The sequence below is a fragment of the Mustela nivalis genome, assembly GCF_964662115.1.
Source record: "Mustela nivalis genome assembly, chromosome: Y".
NCBI classification, from domain to species: domain Eukaryota; kingdom Metazoa; phylum Chordata; class Mammalia; order Carnivora; family Mustelidae; genus Mustela; species Mustela nivalis.
This window is the reverse complement of record NC_139041.1, coordinates 14,332,413-14,359,783: the sequence shown is the minus strand read 5'-3', so window position 1 is coordinate 14,359,783 and position 27,371 is coordinate 14,332,413.

Below are 27,371 nucleotides of genomic sequence, written 5' to 3'. Positions count from 1 at the left end.
ATTTATACTTTCAGCTGTGTGCTTATCTCCCTGTTTTATTCAGGTATTGGCTTCGCTAGTTTATTAAAGTTTTCAAACAGACGTTTGAGTTCTTTTGATTTTTTCCTTTTGGTTTGTTTGTGTTTCCTTTATTTCTATAATCAATTGTAGTATTTCATTTTTTCTGTTAACTTTGGAGGTTGGTTCTTCTTCTTATTATTATTCCTTATGGCATCCAGTTAGGTCGCTATTATTCTGTGTTTTTAATTTTTGGAAATACACGCATTTAACCTATATTGTTTCCCCATAAAATGTTTTCACATCATTCTGAAAACATTTTATGGGGAAACAATATAGGTTAAGTTTCTTGGCTTTCCTTATTTCATGGCACTGTCTGATCTTCCTTTGTATGTTCTTTCTTTGATTCATTGCTAGTTTAGTAGTGTGTTGTGTTTTCCACCTACTAGTGTCTGGGTTTGTTTCACATTCACAAGTGATTTCTTTCCATTTTCTTACCTTTATGGTCATAAGTATACAAGATACTTATTCTTCCATTCTTTCACTTAATATACTTCTATTAATTACGACTTGATTTGGACTCCAGCACACTATCTGTGATACACAAAGTTAAATCTGCCCTTTGGAAAAACTTCTCTTATGGTCCTTAGAGACAAAATTTTATGCATGTGGTCAGGTGGTTAGAGATTCCATGATGATGTCTGTTACTCCTTACCACCTTTGCATCTGGATGATCTGTACTGTGTTGAAAGAGGATATCGTAGTTCCCAACAATATTGGATTGAAGACCCCGTATCCCTTCCGTTCTGTTAATATGGTTCCAACATTTAGACACATCCATGTTGGTTGTTTATATATTGGCAATTCTTTCAAGTTTCAAATGTCTTGATGCTCCATCAAGACAAAACACCTTCCGGTAATCTTTTGTCCCTCAATGTCATAAAATCTCTCTACCTGCCATAGGCACAATCTCTTTGGCTTCCTTCTCTTTGTCATTTGCATAACCTATATCTTCCCAATTCCTTCACTTTCAAGATATGTGTATCTTCATATTCTTTGGAAATCTCCTATGAGTAACAGAAGCTCGAGCTTGTTTACTTTTTGTTGTTTTTTGTGGACAGTTTGGCTTTATTTTATTTTATTTTTTTTTCTTTTTCTTTTTTTAATTTTCATCCAGTTCAACAATATGTTTGCAGTGATGGGAGAATTTAGTGAATAGTTGAACTAATTATTGATAGGTAAGGAGTAAACATTCTCATTTTGGTTGATTTCTGACTTGGATTCTCTGTGCCTTTCCCCTGTATATCATTTTATTTGGTGTTTGCTTCCTTTATTTTGATTCCTCTCTTTGTCCCCATCTTTTATGCATCTTATCTGTGTGTGAGTGTGTGTGTGTATTTGTCCGTGTGTGTTTCACATAACATTTATAATTAAATTTCAAGAGGTAGTAAGTTGGTCTTCTTTGGATAACAATCCAATTTGAGATGCCTTGAAAATTCAGAATCCATCACTTTCAGCCACATTTCCTACAAAGTATGTCCTACGTAGTCCTCTTTTATAAACACATATTCTAAGAAACCTACCTTCAAACAAACACCATATTTTGTGTGCCTGTTTAGAGTTGTCTTGTTTGTACATTTTTCCTATGCTTTTCCACATATTTCTTGACCTATACGAGAGAGTAAAATCGTATGTTATTTGTCATTCTGAGACGGATAGGTGTGACATAGCCCAATGCTCTCCATAACACTGCCACATGGGGCAAGTGGCAAGAATTCATTCTTTCTAATGCCTCATTAAGAATCCGAGGTACCTTTGGAGGACAGTGAGATGGTAGTAGTGTCTGAGAACTCCACGCTTCCTTCAGTCATGAACACAACTGGAAAATTGCCACATCAACTACAACTTGGTGGAAACTGAACTGAAGCCTACAAACTAAACTCCATGGCAAAAGAGAAAATAAGTTGCAGAAACTAGGGGAGACGATTGGAGACATGGCTTAAGAAGACATGGGCAGTTGGTGCTTCAGAGGGCAGTGATCCAATGCAAAGGACAAAGGCACAGGAGAGTGGAGCATACTGGGAACTCACAAGGAGCATATTTCTAAATGTCATTGGTTGTGACCAGCAGAGGATCTGCATTGCATGCATATTGCCAACAAAGGGTCTTGAATCCTGGAGATTTCATATCAGCAGGCTTGGCAGACATCGACTCAAGAGAACACTGGTTTTCTCCTGGAGAGAACACCAACAAGGAACCATATGCAGACAGACTGGAAACCATAATCAGAGACAATACCAGGAGAAACAGTGGGAAAATGGACCGTGAGGATATTAGCTGCCTAACCTGTAAACACGAAATTCCAAGCACCGGAACACTTTGGGATGCTTTCCTCAGTCCAAGTTGCTTAGTCCCAGGAAAGCAGACTCTCCTGTAGTGGACTGGAAAAAAGCCCTGCACTCAACCTCTCTTTTGGCCATTACAATCTGCAAGCCTTCATTCTGTTGAGTTGGTTGAATGTCTCCTTTCACGGGCACACCAGAGCCCAGCAAGCTAAACCTCAGCATATTCAGCCCAGACCCCAAACACATCAAATGGCAGGAAACTAGAGCCCCTGCAGATAACTGGCCTCTAATACAGGGGAAAGCAACAAAACAACATCAAAGGGCATGCATGCCACACACACACACACCTTAGACTCTCTCAATGGCCAGCCCTTGGGTACTCCATCACCTCTTCTTCCTAAATAAATTACTCTTAGGATAGAAAACAGAATTGGATTTTGAGTACAGAGAAGAAGACAGAGATTTAGATTCTATTCAAAGATGGAAGTAGCAATTGATGCCAAGGAAAAGGAACAAAAAAATGATCATGGCCATGCAATACAAGTGAAACCTCTACAAGTGACACGCCCAATGGAGGATCGAACTCTATAGCCAGGATACTCCCTGTACATTAAAAAAATAAAAAAGACAGAAGACATCAGGAAGTCTTTAACCACAGAGATAAAACTGATTAAAAAAAGATAAAATAAAGAGTTCATGATGAAAAGATGGGTAGCGTATTGGATGTAAAGTCAAAAAAGCTGACAGAATCTGAGGATAAAATTATTGACTTGAAAGAATAATACTGGAAAAAAAAAGCAAATCCAGAGAAGGAAGAATGATTGAACATGACAATGAGCTTAGGGAAATCATCGATTCCAAGGAATGGAAAGATGTGCCTATTTTATGAGAAATAGGAGCAAGAGAAAAGAAGATGGCTGAACATTTTTTTTTGATAAATCACTCAGAAAATGTCCCTCTTCTGGGATCAGAAGCAGTGATCCAGATTCAGGGGCAAAGAGGACTCCCAACGACTGAAGCAGAGCAACACAAGACATAGTATCATTCCCAAAAAAAATCTACAATGGAGGAATTTTATGTACCCAAATAGGCGTGGGAGAGTAGTTTTTCCATAGTCAATCACTGACTTCAAGGGAACAAGCTAAATCACCTTCAAAGCAGGTCAGAAAACTCAAGCAACACCAGCCCAAGCCAAAATCTGCATCCCCTGAATTGCTGAAAAAGACAGAGCAGTGGTTCTTGCCTAGAACTAGGAGGTATTCAGAAGAGAAAGACTGGGTCCAGAGTGTGTCCATCAGTTCAGAGATGGCCTTCTCTCATCTCATGATCCCAGGGCCATGACATCGACTCTGGTCTCAGGTTCCCTTCTCAGGTCAAGTCAGGTTCTCTCTATCAAGCTCCACCACGTCATTGTGATCTCTCTGTTTCTCTGTCAAATACATGCATGTGCATCGTTTGAAAAAAACAAAAACAGAACCAGGGTACAAGGATTCAATGGGGCCAGAGGAGGTTTTATTTAATTTGGACCTAGGTCCCTATGGAATGTAGCCTGGTACAGAGCACCATCCTAAAATGCCAGACCTTGGCTCTGAGCTTTTTTGTTCTTATTGTTTGTTTTTGTGTGTATGTGTGTGTGTGTGTGTGTGTGTGTGTGTGTGTGTGTGTGTGTGTGTGTTTTGTATTGTTTTTGTCTTCCTGTATCTTCTCACAAACCTGTAGCATTAGTCTGACCTGGTGTAATGGCCCCTTGTTTATACATTGTTCCTCCTCTCCTGGATCCATTAGGTTATCCCTATATTCTGCAAGAGGAAATGTTTGCTAATCACTTTATAACATTTGTTGGATGGTAATTGGAGGGTTAAGGCAGGCTTGTCCTGCCACATCTCCATGCAGCTCCCCAGAGGGTAACTGCAACACCCTGTGGGAATGCTCAAGGTTCTTAGACATTTGACATTCGAAATCTCTTCAATGTGTCCTTTTGGAGATACAAGTTGTCATCCTGAAACAGGCATGGAAGTCTTTCAGATGGCTCTAATAGGGCTATGGCTCTCTTCCAACATCCTCCATGTTTGCTCCTGTAACACCAAGTGCATGAGTCCTTCTTGGACCTAAGGTCCGAGGGTGTAGAGTCTGTCTTTGGTGCTTGGTCAGTTTTGAAGTTTGGGAGGAAGTTTTAGCATGATTTCTTAAAACGCTAGATGTACTCAAGTCCTCACTGTTGAAGGCTTCAGACCTGTCTTTGGCATGTTTGCAGGCGTTCCATTTAAACTTTCCTTGGGTGGCCCATTTCCTGGACAGGAGTGCCCTGATTGGGTGGGAGGACCATACCCATGTGCAGGGTGCAGAGTTCTAACCCTTAGGCTTTGATTGCGGCCTGATTGTTTCTTGGTCTTTCATGGGTAAGATGGAATGCTGAATCCTTGCATTTCTTTGGAGTCCAGAGGGCCGGTGCTGATAGTCATGACCAAACTACAAATTCGGCCATGGAGAAGGTGACAACAACTCGCTTTGCAAACTGCCTTGGTGAGAGACCCAGGCGGCTCCAGTGGTTTGGGAGTGCTTGGGATACTTTTGGCCCACACATGTCTACTCCAGGCAAGTGTAGTTATCAGGAGTGTTTTCTATGTCTTCAAAGCTTTGTGACATCAGAGAAGCTGGCTTCACTGAAGCAGCAGTCCCTGTTTCATGACCTTTGAGTCCTATGGCTTTAGGTAGGAAGCCCTGGAAGAACTAAAATACAGTCCTCTGAGCCTAATAAAAAACTCAGGTTGTCTTTGTGTTAATGTCCCACTTTCCCTTTCTAGACAAAGAGTAAAGAGAATGACCTTCGGTATACCATCCTTAAGGCCAATATTTCTCCAGAAATGGCCAGGTGTTACAATTTCCACTTCAATTTCTAGAGATCAAGAGACATTGAAGCATCTGGGCTATCAATAGCCTTCCGTGGGGTTTGTGATCCTGTGCGTGAGAGGGTCCTTTGTCAGTGTCTTTCCCCTATGAGTCAGTGAAGACTAAGAGACGGAAAGTCTGTTTTCAAGAAAATATGTTAGGGCATGGATGTATTGTGATGCCTGTCCTAATCTCCTAGTGTTCTGAAACACTAGTCATAAGGGAATAGGGTTCTGTCTACTCGGCTTTAATATAAAATCTTTTACAAAGGCTTCAAGTAGAGTGACATTCTGCATGAGAGCTAACGCTTAAGGAAGAGCCTTGGACAGCACTCCTTGTCATCATTAGTTAACTCTATCTGCTGTGGCATTGGCTATACCCATGTTGACCAAATATCTTAATCTGAGAAAGTGGAATGGTCTATATCAGTGGCATGCAATGCCCACTCGAGCAGAACTGTGGAATGAGCCACAATGCTCTTGCAATGACTAGTGGATAAAGAAGGTGTGGACCATGTTGACAACACAGTATTCTTTTACCCTCAGGGATGATAAAACCCTCGTACTTGCATTGACATGAATGCCACATGACTGGGTGATGCAAAATGAAAAAAGCAAGCAGACAAATGGAAATATCATATGACTTCTCTTGCATGTGCCCTAGGAGGAATGCCATGGCCCTTATAAAGGAAGGGAAACCAGAAGGGGAATAAGTCAGAGAAGGAGACAAACCAGCAGGGACTCAGGACTCTGAGAACCAAGCTGAGGGTTGCAGAAAAGAATGACATGCAAGGAATGAGGGAACTGGTGTTGAGGAGTTGTGGCATATATTAGCATGATCACTAGGTTGTATATGGAATGAAAGCATTCATGAATATTCTGTCAAAAACGGTTGATGGATGATAGGCTTGCTTCCTCAAATAACAAATAAATTAAAAGAGAAACAATCTGTACCTTTCAAAACCAGATGAAGACAGACAGAGAAAAGGAAAGAAGTGTATTTTAATTATCTTTACATATCTTTACGTACTTGCATTCAATTCAATCTGCTATCCCTCTTTTCATCCAGGACTCTTTTTTATTTTATTTTATTTATATTATTTGTATCACTTTATATTTGTGTGGTTCAAGACTCCCTGATGACTTCTGATTTTTCTGATGTATAGTGAGTATTCTGGCTGCTGCTATCAATCCTCCATCAGGCACGTTACATGCAAAGGTTTCCCTTGACTGCCCGGACATGGTCATTTCTTGTTCTTTTACCTCGTCATCAATTGATTTTTCCATCTTTGCATTAGATACAGGTCTCTGTCTTCTTCTCAGTATTTGAAAAGCCCATTCTTTTTTATATCCTGAGCGTAATATCTTTAAAAGAAGAGATCATGGAGTGCCCAAGGGCTGGCCCTTTTGGGAGTCTCAGGTGGGTGTTTCATGCATACCCTCTGCTGTTGTGTTGTTGCTGTCCCCTGTCCTTGAAGCCAGTCATACGCAGAGGCTCTCCTGCCTGATGTTCAGAGTGTTTGGAGTCTAGTCTGAATAGGGTGAGGATTAGCTTGGTGGGCTCTGGTGTGCCTGTGAAAGGAAACATTCAACCAACACGACAGAATGAAGCCTGCATAATGTTGTGGTCATGAGAGAGCATGTGGGCAGGGCTTTCTTCTAGTCTTCTAAGGGAGAGTCTGTTCCCCTTGGACTAAGCAACTTGGACTGAGGAAGGCTGTCCCCCCAGTGTTCCACAGTTGGAACTTCTTGCTTGCAGGTTAGCCAGGAAATGTCCTCACCATCCTGTCTTTGGCCATTAACTCAGTCTTTATGCTCCTGGTGGGAGAACCCAAAATTTATTATGCCCCCATCGAGTCATCTCCACGAACCCTGCCTCTCATGGTTGCACTGTCAGAACCCACCATTTTCCCACTATGTTTTCTGGCATTGTCTCTGATCATGGTTTCTTGGCTGTCTGCACCTGGTAGTTTGGTGGTGTCCTGTCCAATAGAAACACAATGTGCTATTGAGTCGATGTCTGCCAAGCAGGCTGATCTGAAATCTCTGGGCAATATGATTCTTTGTTGGCAAGAACTTGTGCCATTCAGACCCTCGGCTGGTCAAAGGCAATGGCTTTGGGATATATGCATCATGTGGGATGCCAATGTGTACTCCTCTCTCCTGTGGCTTTACCTTTTTCATAGGCTCACTGCACTCTGAAGTACCAACGACAACATATCCCCTAAGCCATGCCACAAATCTTCTCACATATTCCCTGAGATTACTTTTTTCCTTTACTGTGGAGTTTGATATGCTTCAGGTCATTTTCCACCATATTTCATTATATGTGTTAATCTTCAGTTTGTGTTCATGGCTGAAGACAAGCCTGGAGTTCTCAGAAAATACTACCAAATCTGTCCTCCATAGGCACCACAGATTTTTACAGTTATAATCAAGAACGAATTTTTGCCACTAGCTTCATGTGGTAGAGTTTTGTTGAGCATTGGGCTACATCACATCTCTCAGTCTCAGAAATACAAATAACAATTTTACCGTCTCATCGTAGTCAAGGAACATTTGAAATAGCAGGGGGAAAAAGTACAAACAATATGACTCTAACCAGGTACACAAAATTGTGTATTTGCTTGAAGGCCGGTTAGTGAGAATATGTGTCTATAAAAGAGGCATAAATGGGACATAACTTGTACGAAATTTGGCTGAAAGTGATGGAATGTGAGTTTTCAAGGCATATCAAATTGAATTGTTATACATTATTGACCGAGTTATTATCTCTTGAAATTTAATTTTGAGTTATATGAAACAAACACAGACAAAACACACACACCCCACAGATAAGAGACACAAAAGATGGGGAGCAAGTGAGGAATCACAATAAAGGAAGCAAATCCCAAAGAAAATACCTTAAAGGTGAAAGGCACAGAGAATACAAGTCAGAAATGAACCAAAATTATAAAGTTAACTCCTAACCTATCAATAATTAGATCAAGTATTCAGGACTAAATTTTCCTATCCCTATAAAAAGATTGTTGGAAGGATGAAAATTTTAAAAATATGCAAAAAAAAGTTCAACATGAAAACAACATAAACCAAACTTGACCTTCTGTTGGCCATAGGAGATTTCCTTTGGCTATAAAGATGCAAATAGCTTGAAAGGGAAGAACTGGGGGAGACATAGGATATGCAATTATAAAGGAGAAGACAGCCAAGGCGAATGTGCCTATGGCAGATAGAGAGATTTTATACCTTCCAGAGACAAAAATTATCAGAAGCTGTTTAGTCTTGACGGAGCATCCAAACATAAGACACTTGGAAGAATTTCCATCATATATACCATCAACCTGGGTGTATCTAGATGTTGGAGGCATATTAACAGAAAGGAAGGGAGATGGGGATCAAAATCGAATATTCTTGGGGACTATGATATCCACTTTAAGCACAGGACAGATCATAGGGACTGAAAGGTGGGAAGGAATAACTGACATTATCACGGGATCTCTAGACCACCTGAGCTTTGGGGAAACATGCATAAGCTGTATCTCTGAGGACCATAGGAGAAGTTGTTCCATAGGGCAGACCCAGCATTGTCTATTACATATCATGTGCTGTATTCCAAATCCAGTTGCAATTAATAGAAGAGAATTCAAACCCTATCTTGCTCCATGCAAGGTTTGCTCTAATACCCACAACCTGGTTCCCTCAGTCTCCCACCCCACGACCCTTCAGAACCCTCCGATTGTTTTACAGAGTCTATAGTTTCTCATTATTCACCTCCCCTTCCAATTTCCCTCAAATCCCTTCTCCTCTCCATCTCCCCTTGTCCTCCATGTTATTCGTGATGCTCCACAAATAAGTGAAACCATAGGATAATTGATTCTCTCTGCTTGACTTGTTTCATTCAGCATAATCTCTTCCAGTCCCGTCCATGTTACTACACAACTCGGGTATTTATCCTTTCTGAGGAAAGCATAATACTCCTTAGTGTAAATGGACCACATCTTTCTTATCCATTCTTTCATTGAAGGGCACTTTGGGTCTCTCTACAGTTTGGCGACCATGGTCATTGCTGCTATAAACATTGGGGTACAAATGGCCCTTCTTTTCACTACATCTGTATCTTTGTTAAAGACCCAGTAGTGCAATGGCAGAGTCATAGGGAATTTCTATTTTCTACTTCTTGAGGAATCTCTACACCATTCTCCAAAGTAGCTGCAATAATGTGTATTCCCACCAACAGTGTAAGAGGGCTCCTCATTCTCCCCATCCTCTCCAACACATGCTGTTCCCATCTTGTTTTTTGGCCATTCTAACTGGTGATCTCAATTGGTTTTCATTTGAATCTCCCTGATGGCTAGTGATGATGAACATTTTTTCATGTGTCTGATAGCCATTTTTATGTCTTCATTGGTTAAATTTCTGTTCATATCTTCTGCCTATTTTTTATGATTGTCTGTTCTTTGTGTGTTGAGTTTGAGGAGTTCATTATAGATCCTGGATATCAACCATTTTTCTGTACTGTCATTTGGAAATATTCCCTCCCATTCCATGTTTTGCCTCATTTTTTTGTTGTTGTTGACCTTTTCCTTTGCTGTGTATAAGCTTTTGGTCTTGATGAAGTTCCAAAAGTTCATTTTCACTTTGTTTCCTTTGCCTTTGCAGCCATATATAGAATGAAGTTGCTGTGGCTGATATCGAAGAGGTTACTGCCTATGTTCTCCTCTAGGAATCTGATGGATTCCTGTCTCACATTTCAGTCTTTTATCCATTTTGAGTTACCTTTGTATAGGGTGTAAAAGAATGATTGAATTTTATTTTTCTATATATAGCTGTCCAGTTTTTCCAACACCATTTATTGAAGAGATTGTATTTTTTCCACTATACAGTGGAAGATTATTTGCCCATAGATTTCAAGGTCCATATCTGGGTTCTCTAATCTGTTCTAAAGGTCAATGTGTCCGTTTTTAAGCCAGTATCAGTGTGTCTTGGTGATCACAGCTTTGTAGTAAAACCGGGAATCAGTTAACGTGAGGGCCCAAGGTTTATTTTTGTTTTTCAACATTTCCTCAGCAATTTGGGGTCTCTTCTGATTCCATACAAATTTTAGGATTATTGGCTCCAACTCTTTGAAAACTAATTGTGGAATTTTGATCGGAATGGCATTAAAAGGATAGATTGCTCTAGACAGTATACACATTTTCACTATGTTTATTCTTCCGATCCAAGAGTATGAAATGGTCTTCTTTTTTGTGTGTGTCTTCTTTAATTTTTTCATGAGTGTTATGCCATTCCTTGAGTACAGATCCTTTACTTTTTTGGTTAGGTTTATTCCCACTTATCTTATGGTTCTTGGTGCTATAGTAAATGGAATACATTGTTTAAATTCCCTTTATGTACATTCATTGTTAGTGTATAAGAAAGCCACTGATTTATGTACATTGACTTTGTATCCTGCCAGTTTTCTGAATTGCTGTATGAGTTCTAGTAGTTTGGCGGTGTGGTCTTTTGGGTTTTCCATATAAAGTATCATCTCATCTGCGAAGGAAAAGAGTTTAAATACTTTATTGCCAATTTGGATACTTTTTATTTCTCTTTGTTGTTGGATTGCTGTTGCTAGAACTCTTTATACTATGTTTAACAAGAGTGGTGAGAGTGGGCATCCATCTGTTCCTGAACTCAATGGGAATTCTACAAGCTTTTACCAATTGAGGATGATATTTGCTGTGGGTCTTTCATAGATAGATTTGATGAAGTTCAGGAATGTTCCCTCTATCCCTGTACTTTGAAGAATTTTAGTCAGGAACAGATGCTGGATTTTGTCAAATGCTTTTTCTGCATCAATTGAGAGGACCATGGGGTTCTTCTCTCTTTTCTTATTGATTTGTTCAATGACATTGATTGATTTTTGAATGCTGACCAATCCTTGTAGCCCTGATATGAATCCCACCTGCTCAGGGTGGGTAATCTTCTTAATGTGTTGTTGAATCCTGTTTGCTAATATCTTGTTGAGAATCATAGCATCCATTTTCATCAGTGATATTGGTCTAAAATTCTCCTTTTAGGTAGGATTTTTGGTCTGGTTGGGGACCAGAGTAATGCTGGATTCATAGAAAGGGTTGGGAAGTTTTCCTTCTGCTTCAATTTTTTGAAACAGCTTCAGGAAAATAGGTGTTATTTCTTTCTGAAAGTTTGGTAGAATTCCCAAGTGAATCCGTGAGGTTCTGGGCTCTTGTTTTTTTGGGAGATATTTGATCACTGCTTCAATATTATTACACAATATTGGTCTATTCAGGTTGTCAATTTCTTCCTGGTTCAATTTTGGGACTTTATAGTTTCCATGAAAAGCATACTTCCATATAACTGTTCATAATAACTTCTAATGATGGTTGCTACTTCCCTGGTGTTAGTTGTGATCTCTCAATTTTCATTCATGATTTTATTAATTTGGGCTTTCTCTCTTTTCTTTTGTTTAGTGTTGCCAATGGTTTGTCCTTCTTATTGCTTCTTTCAAAAAAACAGCTTTTGTTTCATTGATACATTCTACTGTATCTCTGGTTTCTACCTCATTGATCTCTGCTCTAATCTTGATTATTTCTCTTCTTATGTGTGAAGATGGTTTTATTTGTTGTTGGTTCTCCAGTTCTTTAACGTGTAGAGACAGCTGATGAATTGTGGATTTTTCCTTTTTTTTTTTTTTTTTTTTTTGTTTGAGGAAATCTTGGATGGCTATGTATTTCCCCCTTCAGTCCGCCTTTGTTGTATCCCATAGGTTTGGACTGAAGTGTCTACATTCTCATCGGTTTCCATGAATTTTTTCAGTTCTTCTTTGATCCCCTGGTTGATCCAAGCATTCTTTTAAAAAATAATAATAAATTAATTTCTTTAATAAACATATAACCTATTTTTAGCCCCAGTGGTTAAGGTCTATACACCAGGTTTATACATTTCATAGCACTCATCCTAGCATATACACTCCCTAAAATCCATTTTCCCACCACCCTCTCCAGTCCCCACACCCCAGCAATCCTCAGTCAGTTTTTTGAGATTGAGTCTTTTATTGTTTGTCTCCCTCTCAATCCCATGTACTTTCATTGATTCTTTTCCTACCCCCCCCATCACCCCACATTCCATCTCCACTTCCTCATATCAAGGAGATCATATGATAGTTGTCTTTCTCCGATAGTTGTTTTTTTTTTTTTTTTTTTTTTTTTTTTTTTTGCTAAGCATAATACCCTCTAGATAAATTCACGTGGTCAAAAATGGCAAGATGTCATTTCTTTTTCAGGCTGCATAGTATTCTATTGTGTATATATACCACATCTTCTTTATCCATTCATCTTTTGATGGGCATCTAGGTTCTTTGCATTGGTTGGTTATTGTGGACATTGCTGCTATAAACATTCGAGTGCACTTGCCTTTTTGAAGTACCACATTTCTGTCTTTAGGATATATACCCAATAGTGCAATTGCTGTGCCATAGGTTAGCTCTATTTTCAGTTTTCTAAGGAACCTCCACACTGTTTTCCAGAGTGGCTGCACAAGCTTGAATTCCCACAAAGACTGCAGGAGAGTTCCCTTATCTCTGCATTCCCACCACCATGGGTCATTTTGTGACTTGTTAATTTTAGCCATTCTGACTGGTGTGAGGTGGTATCTCGTTGTTTTGTTTAGTATCAGTTGAGTCCTGATTTGTGACACAGTATATGGTCTACTTTTGAGAAGGCTCCATGTGCACTTGAGAAGAACGAGTGTTCTGCTCTTTTAGGGAGGAGTGTTCTGTATATGTCTATGAGGTCCATCTGGTCCAATGTGTCATTCATGATTTTGTTTCTTTATGAATTTTCTGCAGGGATGCTCTGTCAATTTCTGAGGGAAACATGTAAAGATCTCCTACTATTAATCTATTCATATCAATATGAATCTTTATCTTGACTAACCTTTTTTCTCATGTAATTGGTTGCTCCCATATTGGGTGCACAGATATTTACAATTGTTAGATCATCTTGGTCGATAGTCTCCTTAGGAATTATGTAGTGTCTTTCTGTATCTCTGACTACTGCCTTTAGTTTAAAATCTAAATTATCTGATATGAGAATCGCTACCCCGGCCATCTTTTGAGGCCACTGGCATGAAAGACGTTTCTCCATCCTTTCACTTTCAGTCTGGGTGTATCTTTAGGTTTATAATGGTCTCTAGTAGACACCATATGGATAGGTCATGTCGTTTAATCCAATCCGCAACCCTGTGTCATTTTATGGGCGCATGTAAGCCCTTCACATTGAGAGTGTTTATTGATAGATATGTTTTTATTGACATCGTGTTTCTTTGAAGACTTTTATTCTGTAGATTTTTTCTATATTTGTGTTCAATGCTATTCTTAGGATTTTTTCACTTTTATAGAACTCCCCTTAATATTTGCTGCAGTGTCAGTTTAGTGGTTGCATAGTCCCTTAAGCCTTGCCGTTCTTGAAAAATATTTATCCATCGATTTTGAATGTCAGTCTTGCTGGATAAAGTATTCTTGGTTGCATATTCTTCTCATTTAGTACCCTGAAAATATCTTGCCTGCCCTTTCTGGCTTGCCAGGTCTCTCTGGACAGGTCTGACATGATTCTGATCGGCTTTCTTCTGTACATAAGAATCCTCTTTGTCATAGCAGCTTTAAAGCGATTGTACCTATACTTATAATTTCTCAATTTTACTATCAGTTCCCTTTATTTTTTTTAATCTATAATTTTAGGGGGAGACTGTTCTGCCTCTAGCACATGTACACTGGTTCCATTAATGAGATTAGGAAAATTTTTATAAAGATGTTGTTCCACTATATCTTCTAGACTTCTTTCTTTCTCCTCCCCCTCAGGAATTCCAATAATTCGGACATTGGTACATTTCATGGCATCATTTATTTCCTGGATTCTGTTTTTGTAGCTTCTAAATTTGTGCCAGACTTCCTCCTGATGCTTTATCTGTTTTTCCTACAGATCATTAATTATATCTTATTCTGTGGTTACCCTAGCTTTTAGAGAATTTAGATTAGATTGGAGCTGATTGAGAGCATTGTGAACCTCATCCCTGGTGGTTTTAGTTCTGCTCTTACATTGTGAATGTCATCCCTGGTGGCTTTCAGTTCTGCTCTAATCAATTTTGTTTGATCATGCATGGCTTTCTGCAACCTAGCTATTGTGAGCCTGAATACTCTTTCCGACATACTGAATATGTTGATAGCCATTAGGTCAGTTGCAAAAGGCCCATCCATTTTTCTTCTGTTGTTCATTCCTCCTCCAAGTCATTTTTGTGAGAGATAACTGAACGGATGCAGTTGGATGTATCGACCATGTTGTAGTGAAAGTACACCCTGTGATGCTTTTGAGCAATAGGATTCCCGACACAAACAAGAGAAAAAAGAAAAGAGGAAGAATAGAGAGAGATAGAGAGATAAAAGAGAAAGCTAAGCCCAAATGGGCCACAAGGAAAATTTGTGAAGTATACAAACAGAAACAGACAAACAAAAAACTGATAAAATTATAAGCAAATAAAAAAAGAAACTCGGCAAAAAGAACCCCAAATATAAGATTTATATATTATTAGGACAAACAAGAAAACATGGAAACTTTGGCAGAGAAAAATGATGTGAGTGTGCTTATAAGTTCTCAGTGTGGGCGAGGAAGATTGTGTTGATTCTTCCTGGATGTATCTTGATATCTTTGTTAAAAAAACTCAACTTATCTAAGATATAGTGTGATTAAAAATTGGTTTACCTAGAGGGGTAGCATTGATTGGAGAAAGGGGATTGCCATGATGTTAAACTCTATAGGAATATTAGAAAATAAAAATTATAAAGAAACAAACTGGACTAAACTAAACTCAAATATAAAAAAAAAAAGAAAAAGAAAAAATGCGAAAGAGAACACAGGTGTATATACCAAATTTCAGATTAGAAGGTTATTATATAATTAGATGTTCTGGACATCTCACTGTGATGATAAATATGTTAATACAGCAAAGACGATTCTAAGGTGGAAATACATAACCATCCAAGCATCCCTCAAAAAAATTGAAAAATCCTGAACACACCAAGTGTCTGTACACCTTAAAGAACTGGAGAATCAATAACAAATAAAACCAACTCGACACATAAGAAAGGAAATAATCAATATTAGAGCTGAGATCAATGAGTTAGAAACCAGAGATACAGTAGAATGTTTCAATGAAACTAGAAGCTGGTTTTTTGAAAGAATCAATAAGATCGATAAATCATTGGTGACACTAATCCAAATGAAAATAGAGAAACCTCAAATTCATAAAATTATGAATAAAAAGGGAGAGATCACAACGAACACCAAGGAAGTAGAAACAATCTTCATAAAACATTATCAACAGTTGAATAACAATAAGCTAAGCAACTAAATGAAATGGATGCATTCCTGGAAAACTATAAACTCTGAAATTGCACCAGGAAGAAATTGACAACCTTTATAGACCGATATCTAGTAACGAGATTGAAGTGGTGATCATAAACCTCCCAAAAAACAAGAGCCAAAGACTTGATGGATTCCCTGAGGAATTCTACCAAATTCTCAAAGAAGAAATAACACATATTCTCCTGAAGTTGTTTAAAAAAAAAAAACTGAAGCAGAAAGAAAACTTCCAGACTCTTTTTGAAGCCAGCATTACCGAGATCCTTAAACCAGGCAAAGACCCTACCAGAAAGAATTTCAGACCAATATCACTGATAAATATTGATGCTAAGATTCTCAACAAGATCCTAGCAAACAGGATCCAACAGGACATTAAAAAGATTATCCACCATGACCAGGTTAGATTCATCCCTGTGCTACAAGGATAGTTTAACTTTCGCTAATCAATCAATGTCATAGAAAAAATTAATATGAGAAGAGACAAGAACCACATGGTCCTCTCAATTGATGCAGAAAAAGCATTGAACAAAATCCAGCACCCATTCCAAATTAAAATGCTTCAAAATATAGGAATAGAGGGAACATTCCTGATCTTCATAAAATATATCTATGAAAGACCCACAGTGAATATCATCCTCAATGGGAAAATGCTTGAAGCCTTCCCCTTCAGATAAAGAACACGACAAGGATGCCCACACTCACCACTCTTGTTCAACATAGTATTAAAAGTCCTAGTAATATCAATCAGAAAATAAAGAAAAATAAAGGATATCCAAATTGGTATGAAGAATTCAAACCTTCTCTCTTTGCAAATGACATTATTCTTTATATGAAAAACCCCAAACACTCCACTCCCAAACTACTAGAACTCATACAATTCAGCAAAATGGCAGGATACAAAGTCACTCTACAGAAATCAGTGGCTTTCTTTTACACTAGTAATGAAAATAAAGAAAGGGAAATTAGAGAATCAATTCTATTTACTATAGCACAAAGAACCATAAGATACCTGGGGATAAAACTAACGAAAGAGGTAAAGTATATGTACTCGAGGAACTACAGAACACTCATGAAAGCATTTGAAGAAGACACAAAAAGATGGAAGAGCATTCCATGTTCTTGGATCAGAAAATAAACATTGCTAAAATGTCTATACTGCCTAGAGCAATCTATACTTTCAATGCTATTCTGATACAAATTCCACCGATACTCTTAAAAGAGCTGGAGTAAATAATGCTAAAATTTGTATGGACTCAGAAGAGACCCAGAATCGCTAAGGAAATGTTGAAAAACAAAAATAAAATGGGGGGCATTACATTACCTGATTTTAAACTTTACTACAAAGCTGTGATCACCAAGACAGCATCGTACTGGCATAAAAACAGACACATAGACAAGTGGAAGAGAGTAGAGAGCCCGGATATAGACCCTCAACTCTATGGTCCATTAATCTTTGACAAGTCAGAAAAAAATATACAATAGAAAAAAGACTATCTCTTTACTAAATGGTGCTGGGACAACAGGGCAGCTATATGTAGGAGAATCAAACGGGACCATTATCTTACACCATACACAAAGATAAACTCAAAATGGATTAAGGACCTCAAAGTGAGACAGCAATCCATCAAAATATTACAGGAGAACATAAGCAGTAATCTCTTCGATATCAGCCACAGCAACTTCTTTCAAGATATGTCTCCAAAGGCAAAGGAAACAAAAGAAAACATGAACTTTTGCAACTTCATCAAAACCAAAAGCTTCTGCACAGCAAAAGAAACAGTCAAGAAAACAAAGAGGCCACCCACGGAATGGGAGAAGGTATTTGCAAATGACAGTACAGACAAAAGATTGATATCCAGGATCTATAATGAACTCTTAAAACTCAACAGACACAAAACAGACAATCATATCAAAAATTGGGCAGAAGATATGAACAGACACTTCTCCAATGAAGACATACAAATGGTTATCAGACCACATGAAAAAAATGTTCATCATCACTAGCCATCAGGGAGATTCAAATGAAAACCACTTTGAGATATCAACTTACACCAGTTAGAATGGCCAAAATTAGCAAGACAGGACACAACATGTGTTGGAATGGATGTGGAGAAAGGGGTACCCTCTTCCACTGTTGGTGGGAATGCAAGTTGATGCAGCCTCTTTGGATAACAGTAAGGAGATTCCTCAAGAAATTAAAAATAGAGCTTCCCTATTACCGTGCAATTGCGATACTGGGTATTTACCCCAAAGATACAGATGTTGTGAAAATAAGGGCCATTTCTACCCCAAATTTTATAGGAGCATTGGCCATGGTCGCCCAACTGTGAAAAGAACCAAGATGCCCTTCCATGGACGAATGGATAAGGAAGATGTGGTCCATATACACTATGGACTATTATGCCCCCATCAGGAAGTACGAATACTTAACTTTTGTAGCAATATAGACGGGACTGGAAGAGATTATGCTGAATGAATCAAGTCAAGCAGAGAGAGTCAATCATCCTATGGTTTGACTTCTTTGTGGAGCATCATGGAGGACATGGGGAGATTGTGAGGAGAATGGAGATGGAGGATATTGGAAGGGGAGGTGACCCATGAGAGACTATGGACTCTGAAAATCAATCTGAGGATTTTGCAGGGGTGGGGGTGTGGGAGGTCCAGCTACCAAGTGGTGGCTCTTATAGAGGGAATGGATTGCATGGGGGCACTGGGTGTTGTGTAAAAATAATGAATACTGTTATGCTGAAAATAAAAAAAATTAATTAAAAAAATCTATATAAAAAACCAGAATATTGGGAATAAATTAAAATTAAAGTTGTATCTATGAAATAGTGGTGGTTGTTCTCTTGTAGTCTTTTAATTTTTTACTTTGCTGGTTTTATTTCTGAGGGAGGGGCCTGCCACGTGGGTTTTCAGTCAATGATGTTACCTGATTTAAGTCCTCCCTCCCTGCTCATGGGGTGGGCTCTGAGGAAAGTGGTTTTTTTCAGGCTTTTGTTTCCTGGAGGTTTTTATATTTGTTCACTTTTTCTCTCTCACCTTGACTGCATTTGATGATTCTTGGAGTTTTAGAGGAAAGTAAACTGCAGCCTGACCTCCCTGACAGAGAGAAACCTCTATCTGCTCTTCTGTAGGTTCTGAAGGGCACATATAAATTCCCTTTTGGCCAATGGCAGAGCTTATATTGAGATACGGTCCCTGGGGATGCAGGATCTTTTGCTTGTACTGAAAACCACAGCAGCAGTGTGGGCAGCTCCAGACCACCAGAGTGGTTCCAAGAAGTGATTGCACACTGAGACTTTCCAACTGGCCTGGGCTTGGAGCACATGGTCTTTCTGGGTCTAAGAGCATCGGGCATGTGACACCTTTCATAGGGGAGTGTGTGGGTCACAGGATCCTCTCAGGCACTGATAGTATGTCAAGGGTTTAAGAGCACCAAGCTGGGCCTTCAGGCAGGGGAAGGTGATGGGTGCACGTGTCTCAGGCAAGGCTTGGCAATTTGCTATATGGTGTGGCTCCCATCCCTTACAGAAACTGGACACAACACACCTCAGGTGCATGGTGGCTCAGGAACAAAGAGCTGGTTAATCTGCCACACTCTCTCTAGCTCAGCACCAGAAAATTCTAAACTTGTTCCGGGACATAAGCCCCTGTCCTTAGCCGCCTCAATTGTCACAGTTTAACCTCGTGATCCTTTGCTGTTTTTGAGTGCTTTCAACGTGAGTCCAAGTTAATGGTGGTCCCAAGACCCAGGGCACTCTTGTATTGGGTTACTTTCCAATCGGTGGACTCTAGTGGCTCTTTCCCCCTTTATATCTTCCGATATCAGACAAAGAGAAATAAAAGGTATTTATATTGGCAATGAAGAAGTCAAACTTTCTCGCTTCGCAGATGACATGATTCTTTATATGGAAAACCCCAAAGACTCTATCCCCAAATGTCTAGAACTCATACAACAATTTAGCTACATGGCAGGATACAATGTCATGTATGGAAATCAGTGGCTTTCTATACACTAACAATAAAAATGCATAAAGGAAAATTAGAGAATCGATTCCATTTACTATAGCATCAAGAACTATAAGATATCTGGGAATAAACCTAACTGAAAAGGTAAAGGAGCTGTACTTGAGGAACTACAGAACACGCATTAAAGAAATTGAAGAAGACACACACAAAAAAGGAAGATCATTCCATGATCTCGCATTGGAAGAAAAAACATTGTCAAAATGTCTATACTGCCTAGAGCAATCTATCGTTTTAATGCCATTCCTATCAAAATTCCACCGGTATTTTTCAAGGAGCTGGAGCAAATAATCATAAAATTTGTATAGAATCAGAAGAGACCCAGAATTTCTAAAGAAATGTTGAAAAACAAACATAAAACTGGGACATTGCCTACCTTATCTCAAGATTTACTACAAAGTTGTGATCACCAAAAAAGCATTGTCCTGGCATAAAAACAAACACATAGACGAGTGGAATAAAGAGTATAGCCCATATATGGACCCTCAACTCTATGGGCAAATAATCTTCGTAAAAACAGAAAAAAATATACAGTGGAAAAAAGACAGTCTCTTCAATAAATAAATGGTGCTGGGAAAACTGGACATCCATTTGTAGAAGAATGAAACTCAACCATTCTCTTACACAGCGGTAAGCTCAAAATGGATAAAAGACCTCAAGTGAGACAGGAATCCATCAGATCCTAGAGGAAAACATTGGCAGTAATCTCTTCGATATCAGCCACAGCAACTTCTTTCAAGATATGTCTCCAAAGGCAAAGGAAACAAAAGTAAACATGAACTTTTGTGACTTCATCAAAATTAAAAGCTTCTGCACAGCAATAGAAGCACTCAACAAACAAAGAGGAAATCCACGGAATGGGAGAAGCTATTTGCAAATGAGAATACAGATAAAAGGTTGATATCCAGGATCGATAAAGAACTCCTCAAACTCAACATATACAAAGCAGACAATCATGTAAAAAATGGGCAGAATATACGAACAGACACTTCTCCAAAGAAGACCTACAAATGACTATCGGACACATGAAAAAATGTTCATCATCACTAGCCCTCTGGGGGATTCCAAGGAAAACCACATTGAGATACCACCTTACACCAATTATAATGGCCCAAATTAGCAACACAGGGTCAACATGTGTTGGAGAGAATGTGGAGAAAGGGGAACCCTCTTACACTGTTGGTGGGAATACAAGTTGGTGCAGCCAGTTTGGAAAACAGTGTGGAGATTCCTCAAGAAATTAAAAATGAGCATCCCTATTACCCTGCCATTACACTATTTGGTATTTACCCCAATGGCACAGATGTAGTGAAAAAGGCCCGTTTGTACCACAATGTTTATAGCAGCAATGGCCACGGTTGTCAAACTGTGGAAAGAAACAAGATGGACAAATGGATAAGAAAGATGTGGTCCATATGGACAGTGGAGTATTATCCTCCATCAGAAAGGATGAATACACAACTATTGAAATACCATGGACAGGACAGGAAGAGATTATGCTGGAGACAATCAAGCAGAGAGAGTCAATTATATAAGGTTTCACTTATTTGTGGAGCATCACAAATAACATGGAGGGCAAGGGGAGATGTAGGGGAGAAGGGAATTGAGGTAATTTGGAAGGGAAGGTGAACCCTGAGAGACTATGTACTCTGAAAACCAATCTAAGGGTTTTGAATGGGTGTGGGATGGGTAATTGGGAATACTAACTGGTGGGTATTAGAGAGGGCATGGATTGCATCGAGCACTTGGTGTAGTGCAAAAACAATAAATACCGCCACACTGGAAAGAAATTTAAAAAAAAAAATAGAAAGTAAACAATAAACTGGTAACTTAAATAAAAAAAAAATTACTGTGTACCAAAAATTCTTGTATACCTTCCCATTTTAATTTTGTTGTTATTATTTAAATATAATTGCTATACAGTGTTATATTAGTTTTGGATGTACAATAAAATAAATCAACAATTCTAAAAAACAAACAAAACAACAACAACAACAACAACAAAACTGGCCCCTTCAAAAGCAGTTGAAGACCTACAGTGAAAAGGAAATAATTATATTTTATTATCTATACTTATTAAAATGACATGAAATTAGAGTCTAACTGAGTTCTCCATTTCTGGAATCAATGAGAAGACACGACATTGTCTTCCTTAAATGTCTAGAAATGTTGACCAGTAAAATGATAGAGAAGGGACTTTCTGTATGGATCAGTCTTTTCTGACCCATAAGGAAAAGACGCTGGGAAAGGACTATCACCCACATGATGACATACCTCTGAGAGCTGATAATACCCAAGATGCCTCACTGTTTCTTGAGATCTCTAGAAATTGCATTGGAAATAGCAAAACTTTGCCATCTCTGGAGAAATGTTAATCCAAAGGATGCTACACCTAACATTATTTCTCATTTCTTTCTATACAAAGGGGACGTGGGAAATTAACACACAAGACAACCTAAGTTTTTGACTAATCTAAGAGGGCTCTTTTTCTGTCCTTCCCGGGTCTTAGTACCTAAAGCCATAGGATTCATGTGTCATGAGAGAGGGACTGCTGTTTCAGTGAATCCAACTTCTGTGATGTCACCAAGGTTTGAACTCAAAGCAACCACTCCTTTTCAACCCACGCCTGATCACTATTCTAGGATGGAGTGGTCATGGGTGGGCTTAGAGGATCCCAAGCCCTCCCAAACCACAGGAGCTGCCTGGATCTCTCACGAAGGCAGTTGTGAAGTGAATCTGTGTCATGTTTTCCATGGTCAAATTCGTAGTCTTTGGGTATGACTATCACCACCAGGCTCTGGACCCCGGAGAAAGGCAAGAATCCACCATTCCATCTTACCCATGATAGTACAAGAAAGATTCAGTCGTTAATCAATGACTCAGGGGTGGAACTCCACGCCCCGCACATGTCTATGGTCCTCCCACTCAATCAGGGAGATTCTGACCAGGAAAAGTGCCATCAAGTAAAATTCCCAGGGAACACCCAAGACCATGCCAAAGACACGTCTGGAGTCTTCAACAGTGAGGAAACGAGTAAACCTAGTGTCTCCAGACACCGTGCCAAAACGGTCTCCCAATCTTCAAAAGTGACCAAGAAGAAGGGCAGACCCTACACCCGAGAACCTGAGGCCCAGTTCGGACTCATGTACTTGGAGTCCACAGAGCTTGTTGGAAGAGAACCATAACCCAAGTGAAATCATTTGAAAGACTTTCGTGCACATTTTAGGATGACAACATGTATCTCCAATAGGAAGCAAGGATGAGAATTTGAATGTTGCAGAACCTTGAGCATTCCCAAGTTTGTTGCAGCTGCCCTCTGGGGAATTGAATGGAGATGTGTCAGCACAAGCCTGCCTTCACCCTCTCATGACCATCCCCAAATTGTTCATGTGATAAACAGTGCCTCTTTCGGAAAGTGGGCATGTTCTAATGGAACCAGGAGAGGATGAACAATGTGAAAACAAAGGGACACTAGAGCGGGACAGACAGCAAATGATACAGGTTTGTGAGGAGATAAAGGAGGACAAAGAATAACAGAATGAACAGGGGAGCTCAGAGTGACGGTCTGGCATTTCAGGATGTGGGAGTTGCTCTGTACCTGGCTTCATTCTATAGGCACCTAAATCCAAATTAAATAAACCATCCTCTAGCCCCATTCAATACTTGTACACTGTTTTTTGTTTGTTTATTTGTTTTTGTTTTTTGCCAAAATATTGGCATGCATGTATACGACTAACAGACATTGAGATCACAATAGCGGATGGAGCTGGAGAGGGTGAAGCTGACTTGCCCCAGAGCAGGGAACCTGAGACCAGAGTTGATTCCATGACCCTGGGCTCATGATTTGAGCTAAAGGCGGCCTCTGTACTGATGGACACACCACAGGACCCAATCTTTGTTTTCTTCATACATCCTATTTCTAGACTAGAACCAGTGCTCTGTCATTGTATAGAAATGCAGGGGAGGGGAGGAGTCAAGATGGCGGAGAAGTAGCAAGCTGAGACTGCTTCAGCTAGCAGGAGATTAGCTAGGTAGCTTATCCAAAGATTGCAAACACCTGAAAATCCATCGGCAGATCGAAGAGAAGAAGAACAGCAATTCTGGAAACAGAAAAACAACCACTTTCTGAAAGGTAGGACCGGCGGAGAAGTGAATCCAAAGCGAAGGGAAGATAGACCCTGGGGGGAGGGGCCGGCTCCCTGCAAGCAGCGGAGCAACCACGCACAAAATCAGGACTTTTAAAAGTCTGTTCCGCTGAGGGACATCGCTCCAGAGGCTAAACCGGGGCGAAGCCCACGCGGGGTCAGCTTGGCCTCAGGTCCCGCAGGGTCACAGAAGGATCGGGGGTGTCTGAGTGTCGCAGAGCTTGCGGGTATTGGAACAGGAAAGCCGGCTGCAGAGACAGAGCCTACAGTAAGCTCGCAGCTCTGGGTGACCTTGAACCGGTCGCAGGCTTGGTGAGCTCGGAGCGCGGCCGGAGGTCAGGCAGAAGGGAGTGACTGGGCGCTGTTCTCTGAGGGCGCCCTGAGGAGTGCGGCCCTGGGCTCTCGGCTCCTATGGGCCGGAGACCAGGAGGCCGCCATTTGTATTCCCGTCCTCCAGAACTCTATGGAAAGCGCTCAGGGAACAAAAGCTCCTGAAAGCAAACCCTAGCGAATTACTCACCACGGCCCCTGGGTAAGGGCGGTGTAATTCCGCCTGGGGCAAAGACACTTGAGAATCACTACAACAGGCCCCTCCCCCAGAAGATCAACAAGAAATCCAGCCAAGACCAAGTTCACCTACCAAGGAGTGCGGTTTCAATACCAAGGAGAGCAGCAGAATTCCAGAGGAGGAGAAAGCCAAGCTCGGAACTCATGGCTTTTTTCCTGTGATTTTTTTTAGTCTTGCAGTTAATTTAATTTTTTCTTTTTCATTTTTTTTTTCTTCTCGCCTTTGGGTAATTTTTTTTTTAACTGTTACCTTTTTCTTTTTTAACGATTTTTTACTAGTTTATCTAATATATATATTTTTTCTTTTTTACATTTTTCTCAGGTGTTTTCTTTTTTAAAAAATTTTTTTCTTTTCTTTTTTTTTTCTTTTCTTTGTTCTTTTTTTTTCTTTCTTCCTTTTTGAACCTTTTTTTATCCCCTTTCTCCCCACTCACGATTTTGGATCTCTTCTAATTTGGTTAAAGCATATTTTCCTGGGGTTGTTGCCACCCTTTTAGTATTTTACTTGCCCCTTCATTTACTCTTATCTGGCCAAAATGACAAGACGTAAAAATTCAACATAAAAAAAAGAACAAGAGGCAGTACCGAAGGCTAGGGACCTAATCAATACAGACATCGGTAATATGTCAGATCTAGAGTTCAGAATGACAATTCTCAAGGTTCTAGCCGGGCTCGAAAAAGGCATGGAAGATATTAGAGAAACCCTCTCGAGAGATATAAAAGCCCTTTCTGGAGAAATAAAAGAACTAAAATCTAACCAAGTTGATATCAAAAAAGCTATTAATGAGGTGCAATCAAAAATGGAGGCTCTCACTGCTAGGATAAATGAGGCAGAAGAAAGAATTAGTGATATAGAAGACCAAATGACAGAGAATAAAGAAGCTGAGCAAAAGAGGGACAAACAGCTACTGGACCACGAGGGGAGAATTCGAGAGATAAGTGACACCTTAAGACGAAACAACATTAGAATAATTGGGATTCCAGAAGAAGAATAAAGAGAGAGGGGAGCAGAAGGTATACTGGAGAGAATTATTGGGGAGAATTTCCCCAATATGGCAAAGGGAATGAGCATCAAAATTCAGGAGGTTCAGAGAACGCCCCTCAAAATCAATAAGAATAGGCCCACACCCCATCATCTAATAGTAAAATTTACAAGTCTCAGTGACAAAGAGAAAATCCTGAAAGCAGCCCGGGAAAAGAAGTCTGTAACATACAATGGTAAAAATATTAGATTGGCAGCTGACTTATCCACAGAGACCTGGCAGGCCAGAAAGAGCTGGCATGATATTTTTAGAGCACTAAACGAGAAAAACATGCAGCCCAGAATACTATATCCAGCTAGGCTATCATTGAAAATAGAAGGAGAGATTAAAAGCTTCCAGGACAAACAAAAACTGAAAGAATTTGCAAATACCAAACCAGCTCTACAGGAAATATTGAAAGGGGTCCTCTAAGCAAAGATATAGCCTACAAGTGGTAGATCAGAAAGGAACAGAGACCATATACAGTAACAGTCACCTTACAGGCAATACAATGGCACTAAATTCATATCTCTCAATAGTTACCCTGAATGTGAATGGGCTAAATGCCCCTGTCAAAAGACACAGGGTATCAGAATGGATAAAAAAACAAAACCCATCTATATGTTGCCTCCAAGAAACTCATTTTAAGCCCGAAGACACCTCCAGATTTAAAGTGAGGGGGTGGAAAAGAATTTACCATGCTAATGGACATCAGAAAAAAGCAGGAGTGGCAATCCTTATATCAGATCAATTAGATTTTAAGCCAAAGACTATAATAAGTGATGAGGAAGGACACTATATCATACTCAAAGTGTATGTCCAACAAGAAGATTTAACAATTTTAAATATCTATGCCCCCAACGTGGGAGCAGCCAACTATATAAACCAATTAATAACAAAATCAAAGAAACACATCAACAATAATACAATAATAGTAGGGGACTTTAACACTCCCCTCACTGAAATGGACAGGTCATCCAAGCAAAAGATCAGCAAGGAAATAAAGGCCTTAAACGACACACTGGACCAGATGGACATCACAGATATATTCAGAACATTTCATCCCAAAGCAACAGAATACACATTCTTCTCTAGTGCACATGGAACATTCTCCAGAATAGATCACATCCTCGGTCCTAAATCAGGACTCAACCGGTATCAAAAGATTGGGATCATTCCCTGCATATTTTCAGACCACAATGCTCTAAAGCTAGAACTCAACCACAAGAGGAAGTTTGGAAGGAACCCAAATACATGGAGACTAAACAGCATCCTTCTAAAGAATGAATGGGTCAACCGGGAAATTAAAGAAGAATTGAAAAAAATCATGGAAACAAATGATAATGAAAATACAACGGTTCAAAATCTGTGGGACACAACAAAGGCAGTCCTGAGAGGAAAATATATAGCGGTACAAGCCTTTCTCAAGAAACAAGAAAGGTCTCAGGTACACAACCTAACCCTACACCTAAAGGAGCTGGAGAAAGAACAAGAAAGAAACCCTAAGCCCAGCAGGAGAAGAGAAATCATAAAGATCAGAGCAGAAATCAATGAAATAGAAACCAAAAAAACAATAGAACAAATCAACGAAACTAGGAGCTGGTTCTTTGAAAGAATTAATAAAATTGATAAACCACTGGCCCGACTTATCAAAAAGAAAAGAGAAAGGACCCAAATAAATAAAATCATGAATGAAAGAGGAGAGATCACAACTAACAACAAAGATATACAAACTATTATAAGAACATACTATGAGCAACTCTACGGCAATAAATTTGACAATCTGGAAGAATTGGATGCATTCCTAGAAACATATAAACTACCACAACTGAACCAGGAAGAAATAGAAGCCCGAACAGACCCATAACCAGTAAGGAGATTGAAACAGTCATTAAAAATCTCCAAACAAACAAAAGCCCAGGGCCAGACGGCTTCCTGGGGGAATTCTACCAAACATTTAAAG